This window comes from Neofelis nebulosa, chromosome 10 (assembly GCF_028018385.1).
Source record: "Neofelis nebulosa isolate mNeoNeb1 chromosome 10, mNeoNeb1.pri, whole genome shotgun sequence".
Lineage (NCBI taxonomy): Eukaryota > Metazoa > Chordata > Mammalia > Carnivora > Felidae > Neofelis > Neofelis nebulosa.
This window is the reverse complement of record NC_080791.1, coordinates 113,814,569-113,823,090: the sequence shown is the minus strand read 5'-3', so window position 1 is coordinate 113,823,090 and position 8,522 is coordinate 113,814,569.

The following is an 8,522-nucleotide window of genomic DNA, read 5'->3' as shown; positions in this document are numbered from 1 at the left end:
GGGCAGGCAGCAAGGGTCCTGCTCCGTCTGAACCATCACAGATACCAAAGATGTGTGCCGAGGAGGCCGAGGGCGGCCATCCTGTTATTGGCTGAATTGTGTCCCCCAAATTCTTGTGTCAAAGTCCTGAGCCCCCAGCACCTCAGGGCATGACTGTATTTGGAGGCAGAGTCTTTAGAGACGTAATTCAGGTGAAACGAGGTCATATGGGTTATTCCGGGTGCGTGTGGGGGAGAGGAACGTTTGGAAGGGCCGACTGGCCCTCCTCGGGTGGACGGGCCTCTCCCAGTCCTGCGGAGAATGGGGGCGGGGGGGTGGGGAGGAAAGCTTGCTGCCGTCTCTGTCCTCGTCCTGGCCTCTGGCCTCCACACCTGGCCCAGAACGTACGCGGTGGACCCTCCCGGTCTCAGACCTTCAGCCTGCTGACCTGGAGGCCTACCAGCCTCCGTGAGCGCGGGGCCAAGTCCCTATCATAAGTCTCTGCGTGCATCTGTCCCGCTGGTTCTGTTTCTCTGGAGAACGCCGGCCAACACGAATCCCACCAGAGCAGCAGACGACTCAGCTGCTGGGCCGACCACGCGTCTTCACCAGGCCAGATGGCACGGGCTCAGGACACGGCGTGGGGCCAGGGACCTCCCGAATGGTTCCGTTCCTCCTCCGTCCAGAAGGCGTCCTGGGCATCTCTCTCTGGGGGGTCGTCACATCTCTCCCCGACCCTGGGGAGGAAGCGCACAGGGGAACCTCTAGCAGTGACGGGCAAAGGTCTTGGGAGCACAGGTCTGTGTCCACCGAGGGGGGGTCCCTGAGCAACCGCAGAGAATGGTCTCTGACCTTGGCCACTCAAATGCTGCCCCACGGGGCCCGTGAGCAGAGTGGCCTTTCCGATAGCTGAGGAAGTCCCTCCCACAAAGGATGACCCCGGTCATGTCTGCTGCCCATTGTCCAACCCGCTGGCCACAGGCCACTGGGGAGCCCCGCTGTGACACCATCCCTTGAGAAAGCTGTTGAGCCCTCTGGAGGCCACCTGGTCACTTCAGACACCTCTACCTGTAAGGGGCAGTCGTCTTCAGCAGAACGGACACTCAGGCCAGGTCAGTCTTCCCCGAGTGCAGATGCTCAGCCTGCCCTGCTCGATGAGGGTCTGCAGTGTTGGATGAGTGCCCTGGGCCCAGGGACTGCGTTTACGGCGTGGCAGGAGGTGCGGCAGTGGGCATGGGTCCCCGTGGAGGCCACACCACTCAGAAGTGGCCAGGCCCACAGAGCCCCGGGACAGCCTTTGGAAAGCTCGGCTGAGGCTCCAGCTCGGGGGGAAAACCTTGAGGCAGGGGGGTCACGATGCAGGATGCAGTGTCCACCCCAAATCAACAAGCACAGGCACTCTGTCCCCAACAAGGCTGGAACCAAGGGGTGTTAGCAGGGGTGCAGCCCACCCTCCCAGCCAGTGACCACCCTGTCCATGCCAGGCCGTGTGGCCAGAGGAGGCACAGCAGGGGTGAGGCGAGGCCATGTGGGCTGGAAAGGGCGCAGCAGGGGCGAGGCTATGTGGGCTGGAGGGGGCGCAGCAGGGGCAAGGCCGTGTGGGCTGGAGGGGGCACCGAAGGGGTGAGGCCATGTGGGCTGGAAAGGGCGCAGCAGGGGCGAGGCTCTGTGGGCTGGAGGGGGCACAGCAGGGGTGAGACTGTGTGGGCTGGAAGGGTGTCGAGCAGGGGTCCTACTTTAGACCACAGCTGCTGTCTTGTCACTTCATGTTCTTTGTCCTGACCCCCGCCGGCAGGCAGGACAAGGAGTCCGGTGACTGTGACCGTCAGGAACAAGCGGGACAACAGTCACACTACAGAGGCCCGGGTGGTCCACGAGGGGGCTCTCGGTGCCCCCTGACTGGACAGGGGAGCAGCCCTCTCAGAAGGGAGTGGGGACCAGGGGCTCAGACCCTTGCAGGTGACCCCTTGTCCAAGGGCGGGGCCCGCCGGGAGGGAGGGGAACGGGGCTCGGGTAGCATGTTGGCTGTGGCCCTGAGACGGCGTCAGGGCAGGGGTGTGGTCCGCTTTCCCTCCCTGGGAAATGCCCAGGGCCAAGGGGAGCTGGGTCCCCCGAGGTTCACCCTGGGGACAGTTTGTACCAGCGAATGATTCGGGGAGGGAGCGTCAGTCCGTGATTTCCATCAGGCCACCTTGACTCCAAGGATGCACCGTGGCATGAAGCTGTTCTCACGGGCACACCCCTCCACCTGGTCCCCCTCCTCAGCTGTCCCGAGTCTTCCTCCGGAGTCCTCCCCACGACACGCCTGGCCTGGACATCTGTCCCGCAGGGTCTTTTTCGGGGCACCTCAGTCAGCTCCCCATCACCAACTCCCTAGGTCGTGTCCAGACCCCTCGCTCGGCTGCCATACCCTTCCCCGGGGCCTGACAGCCTGCCCCCCCCTCCGCCCCCCAGGCCTGGCATCCTGTGTGGTGGGGCCTGGCACACCCCCACTGCTTGGTACAATTCTTTTTATTATTTTTTTTTTTTTAAGGTTTATTTATTTTTGAGAGAGAGAGAGAGAGACGGAGTGCAAGCTGGGGAGGGACAGAGAGAGAGAGAGGGAGACACAGAATCGGAAGCAGGCGGGCCAGGGCCAGGGGGTGTAGACAGCAGACGTCTGTGTTCTCGAGGTCTCGGGGCTGACAGTCCAGATCCAGGTGTGGGCAAGGGAGGATCTGGTCCAGGCACCTCCCCCCGCTGCTGGCCCCCTTGGGGCTCCTGGGCCGGGAGAGGCATCACCCTGATCTCTGCTTTCACCTTCAGCCCCCTTTCTCCTGTGTCTGCCGCGTCCAGCAACCGGGACCCCGTGGCCTGGGCGTCCCCAGCCCCAGCTCTGAGCTTTGGAGCCGGGCAAGACACGCTTTCAACCCAACTTCCCATTCTCAGTCCACCCGACCCACCCTTTCTCTGTTTCTGCCCCTGTTTCCCTATTTTGCAAGCGCCAGAGAAAGCCAAATACGCCTTTCACGGGCCGCTCCGCTCCCGGCTGGCCACCTCCCCCTCCCCCCCTCCCCCACCCCCCAAGGTTGACAGCCTCCCATCGGGACACACCTAAAACCTCCCTGTTTTCAGCCTTATGGAGATATAATTCACACACCGTAAAATGCACTCACCAAAAGCGTATGGTTCAAGGGCGCCTGGCTCCCTCCGTGGAGCGTGTGACTCTTGGTCTCGGGGTTGTGAGTTCGAGCCCCACGCTGGGCGTAGAAATTACTTAAAAGAATTTTCAAAAATCTTAAAAAAAAAAAAAACCCTAAAGTGTACAGTTAAGTGTTTTTAAAAATACTCTCAGGGTTATGCAACCACCACCACTGATTTAACTTTTCCGCGTCGCAAAAAGAAACCCTGCGCAAACCCGCTCCGACCCTCCCCCCCACCCCACCCCCATCCCGCGATGGTCGCGAATCTTTCTGCCTGTGGGTCCGCCCCACACGGACATTTCACATCAGTGGAACCATCCAGCGTGCGGCCCTCTGCGTCTGGCCTCCCTCTCCCGGCACAAAGTCCTCAAGGTTTCTCCGTGGTTCGGCCATGGACGTTTCATTCCGTTTTATGGCCGAGTGGCACTCATGTTGTGGATGGACCAGAGTTCGCTGGACCACACTCCTCAACGCCCCCGGGGGTTGAGCCGCGCCCCCCCCCCCCCCCCCCGCCCCCAGCCGTTGCGAGCGATGCCGCTGTGAACGTTCGTGTGCACGCAAGAGTGTGCTCTCCATTTCTCGAAATGCCCCGACGGGGAGGTGCCCGGTCACACGGGAACTCTATGTTTAGCATCTGGAGGAAGTGCCCGTCTGCATTCCGGGGCCAGCCGCCCCGCTTTGCACCCCCAGGGCTCCGGTTTCTTCACGCCCTCGTCAACACTTGTCATTGTCTGTCTTTTCCACCCTGGTGGGCGAGAAGCCTCGCCTCATCCTGGTTCTGATCTGCATTCCCTGACGGCGTGTGACTTCGCCCCCTGTGTGCTTATCGACCATTCTGTGTCCTCTTTGAAAAAACGAGTATGCACACCCTTCGTCCGTTTTTTACGTGGGGTTATTTGGGGCGTTAAGAGTTCTTTGCGTGCACTGGACGCTCGTGTCTCATCGCATCTATGGTTTACAAATATTTTCCCCTATGTCGTGGGCTGTCTTTCCTCGCCACTATCCAGGTCTGATTTACATAGTTGTTCTTAGTCTGCCTGTGTTTTTGGCATCCTGTGTAGAAGCCATTGACTAAGCCAAGGCTGAGGGTCTGCTCAGCCGCCACACCGAGGGCTCCGTCCACCTGAGATCCCCGTGAGCTGGTGTTCACGTGAAGCGCGAGGTGGGGCCCAGCTCCGTGCCTTTGCGTGTGAAGATCCACAGGTCCCAGCATGACTTGGTGGACAGACTACCCTTCCTCTCCCTGCCTCGTCCCGGGGCCCCTGCCGAGACCACCCGACGACGGGGACTGCGAGGGCGTATTCCTGGCTCTCAAGTGTTTCCCACGGCGGCTCGGCAGCGCGTTTCCAGGGGGGACGTGGGAGTCCAGTCCTTCATTCTTCTGCTTCAAGACTGTCTTGGCTCCTCTGCAGCCCCCGCGTCCCCTTGTGGATTTTACGACGAGCTTCTTGAAAGGCCAGCCGGGTTTCAAGAGCGACCCCGCGTGCCTGGAGGCTGTAGGTTAATTTGGGGAGTTCAGGGCATTTCACCGGCATCGGGACTCCCGATCTGGGGACACTGGTATCTTTCCACTCGGTTAGATGGTTTGCATTTCCTTTTGATGATGTTTTGTAACTCTTTGTGCACAAGTGTTACTAAATCCATTCCTGGGTATTTTGTTCTGTTTGCCACGACGCCTCCGGGACCCCGTTTGCACACTGACCATTGCTCGTGCGTGTTGTTAGCACGCTTCTTGTTTTTCAGACTTTAAACTCTTTTCTTCTTTCTTTCTTTTCTTTTCTTTCTTTCTTTCTTTCTTTCTTTCTTTCTTTCTTTCTTTCTCTCTCTCCCTCTCTCTCTTTCTTTCTCTCTCTCTTTCTCTCTCTCTCTCTTTCTCTCTCTCTCTCTCTCTCTCTCTTTCTTTCTTTCTTTCTCTCTCTCTCTCTCTCTTTCTCTCTCTCTTTCTTTCTTTCTTTCTTTTTTTTTAAAAAAATTTTTTTTAACGTTTATTTATTTTTGAGACAGAGAGAGACAGAGCATGAACGGGGGAGGGTCAGAGAGAGGGAGACACAGAATCTGAAACAGGCTCCAGGCTCTGAGCTGTCAGCACAGAGCCCGACGTGGGGCTCGAACTCACGGACCGCGAGATCATGACCTGAGCCGAAGTCGGCCGCTTAACCGACTGAGCCACCCAGGCGCCCCTTTCTTTCTTTCTTTCTTTCTTTCTTTCTTTCTTTCTTTCTTTCTTTCTTTCTTTCTTTCTTTCTTTCTTTCTCTCTCTCTCTCTCTCTCTCTTTCTTTCTTTCTTTCTTTCTTTCTCTCTCTTTCTCTCTCTCTTTCTCTCTTTTCTTTCTTTCTTTCTTTCTTTCTTTCTTTCTTTCTTTCTTTCTTTCTTTCTTTCTTTCTTTCTTTCTTTCTTTCTTTCTTTCTCTTTTAAATATAAAGCTGCCCCCTCTGGGCCTGTCTCCGCCAAGTGCAGGGATGGTCGTTGACTCCCTCACGGAGCACACTCCGCATAAACTCCCTGCTGGCTTCATTTGGGTGGTCTTTGTTGATTGCTACAGGAAATCAAGGCACAGGAGTAGGGTTCAGGGACTCCCCCAACACGAAGTGTGCTCCCCACGGGAGCAGTGGCTCCGGCCCCTGGAGCTGTGCCTGGCAAGCAGCCTCCAGCCCGACAAGCCTGAAGGAGGAAGCTGCCTCCTGCCTCCCAGGGGCCAGGCCCTACTCCACGTCCCTGGGCGTGGGCGTGACCTCACGTCCCACCACCCAAGAGCAGGTGATGGGCACTGCCACAGATGGGGAAACTGAGGAAGCTCGGAGCCAGACCCGGGGAGGCGGGGCAGCAAAGGCCTGCTCTTCCCACGTGCCCAGCACATGGCCACCCTCATCACCCCAGCAGCCTCACCTGCCCTCAGGGTAGCCAGCCCCTCTTGGGGCGCAGCTCTCCCGTCGGGGGGTGTAGCACTGGCAAACTGGACCCCATTCTCTAGCCCCTCACGGCGCTATTCCATGCATCCTGGAGCCAGAACAGAAACCCTTCTCGGGACACACACCCCTGGGTACCCACCTGCCCCGATCACACCAACACGTGTCACGTCACTGCCGCCTGTGACGTTAGTATTGTGCGTCAGGGCGACCGGCTGCAGGGGGCCCGGACTGGACATCACTTCTGGGGGCGTCCGGAGGGCGTCTCTGGACACACGAGCTGGCATCCGTGGACTCAGGACCACAGACAGCCTTCCCCAGTGTGGGGGGACCTCACCGGGTTCCCCTCGAGGCCTGGGCAGACCAGAAGGCGGAGGAAGGAGGAAGTTGCCCCTTTTCCTGCCTCCCCCCTTGAGCTGGGACGTCTCCTCTCGTCTCCTCCGGCCCTCACACTGGGACTCTCACGGCCGGCTCCCTGGTTGTCCGGCCTTCGGGCTCGGACTGAGCCACAGCACCAGCCTTCCCGGGCCCCCGGCCTGCGGACGGCAGACGGTGGGGCATCCCAGGCTTCCTGAGCACGTGAGTCAGTCTGTGACTCCTACCGCTGTGTCTCTCTCTGGAGAGCCCTGATACATTGCTGGTGGGTCCCCGACGTCCTCACAAGGTCAAGTTGGCGGGGCCACTGGGCAGCGTACTTCAGAAGTGGTCCTGGGAGGGGGCGGGGAGCCCACCTGTGCCAGGCTCCCAGAGGTGGCCCCGAACACCCTCACAGCCCATTTTCACAGTAAGCCCCATGTGCCTGTGGTGCCAGTTCCCCTGGAGGGCCGAGGCAGCCTGCTGACACGCGTGTCCCCATTCGACACGGGGGCCAGGCCTGTGCAGAGACCCTCCAATCGTCAGAATCTAATGCAGCTCTGTTCTGGGCTTCAGACCCGAGGGCAGGCCCCCCGACCCCCCACCTGCTCCCCCACCTCCACATGTAGCCCTCTTCCCCCTTTCTGTTCCCATCCCCTGGCTTCCTTTCTCTCCCTCCAAACGTGTCCCCCCTTTGCCTGGAATGCTCCTCCCCTACAGGGCTGACTCCTTCTCAGTCTTCAGGGCCAGGTCCCACTGTGGATTCCTCTCAGCCCCCAGTGTCAGAAACGCACCCCGCTGTTCCTATCTTTACATTATCCCAGGAATTCCCTCCCTTCCCAGAATTGACATGATCATTGTGGGGTGACACCTGTCACCTTCACCAGTTTCTAAGGGCCTCGAGGGAAGGGGGCCTGGCCGCCCAGTCCCCACAGCCAGCATCTGGAATAGCACCTGGCACACGGCCGGCCGGGGCCCCTAAGTGGCCACTGCATGCCTGAACACAGAACCAGCGGCCAGACAACCTATTTTGGGGGCTGATGGACCAACGGCTCGGCGTGTGAGGTTCTGCCCCCCACCCGGCTCCGTGAGAGTGGGCTCATAGTCCTCCTGTGCTCCCCTTTCCTGAGGGCCCAAGGAACGCCTTTCTCTGAGGAGTCAGCCCACGTCTGTGGCAGGAAACGTCCCCATCACTGTGGACAGCAGGCCCCTGATGGGAGAGCAGACCGCCCAGGACTTCTAGACAAGCATTTCGACACCCTGGAGACCTGTTCTGCCTCCTCTCTGGCAAAAAAGAATCTTGGCGGACCCCCGGGGTAAGGACTCAAGCCACTTTTATTAACAACGTCACCTGGACGAGCACAAACCTAACACCGTGTACAAACGTGTGCTTACAGCTCTCATCCAAGCATGAAGCCAGAACAGATTTTTAAATTAGCCACCAAAGGGGCGCCTGGGTGGCTCAGTCGGTTGAGCGACCGACTTCGGCTCAGGTCACGATCTCGCGGTTTGTGAGTTCGAGCCCTGAGTCGGGCTCTGTGCTGACAGCTCAGAGCCTGGAGACCACTTTGGATTCCCTGTCTCCCTCGCTCTCTGCCCCTCCCCCGCTCATGTCTGTCTCTCTCTGTCTCAGAAATAAATAAACATTAAAAAAATAATAATAATCAAAAAAAATAAATTAGCCACCAAGAAAACCACAGAAGTGGGAGCACACAGGAGTAAACCGGGGCTGCCGCTGTGTCCACATGAAGCCACAGCAGGGAAGTGCAGTGAAAAATTCGGTTCTGTGGCGGTGGCGGTGGTGGTGGCGCCGGCCAAGTTTCAAGCAGTCAGTGGCGACGTGTGCTAGGGTTATGCGGATACAGAACACGTCCGCGGGTCACCTGGCCACAGCTTCGCTCTGTCCCTTCGGGAGGAAGAACCCTCTCCACATCCTCGTCAGCCCAGGGGGTGAGGGCAGCAGAGCCTGGCCCCCACGCCTTCAGAAAGCCAGCTGGGCTGTGGGGCCGGCTTCCGTGGGGGACTGGCACCACCAGAGTGTGCACAGGATACACAGTGTTTAGAGGCTGTCTTCCAGGTGGCTTGGGTCTTCTTGTCATT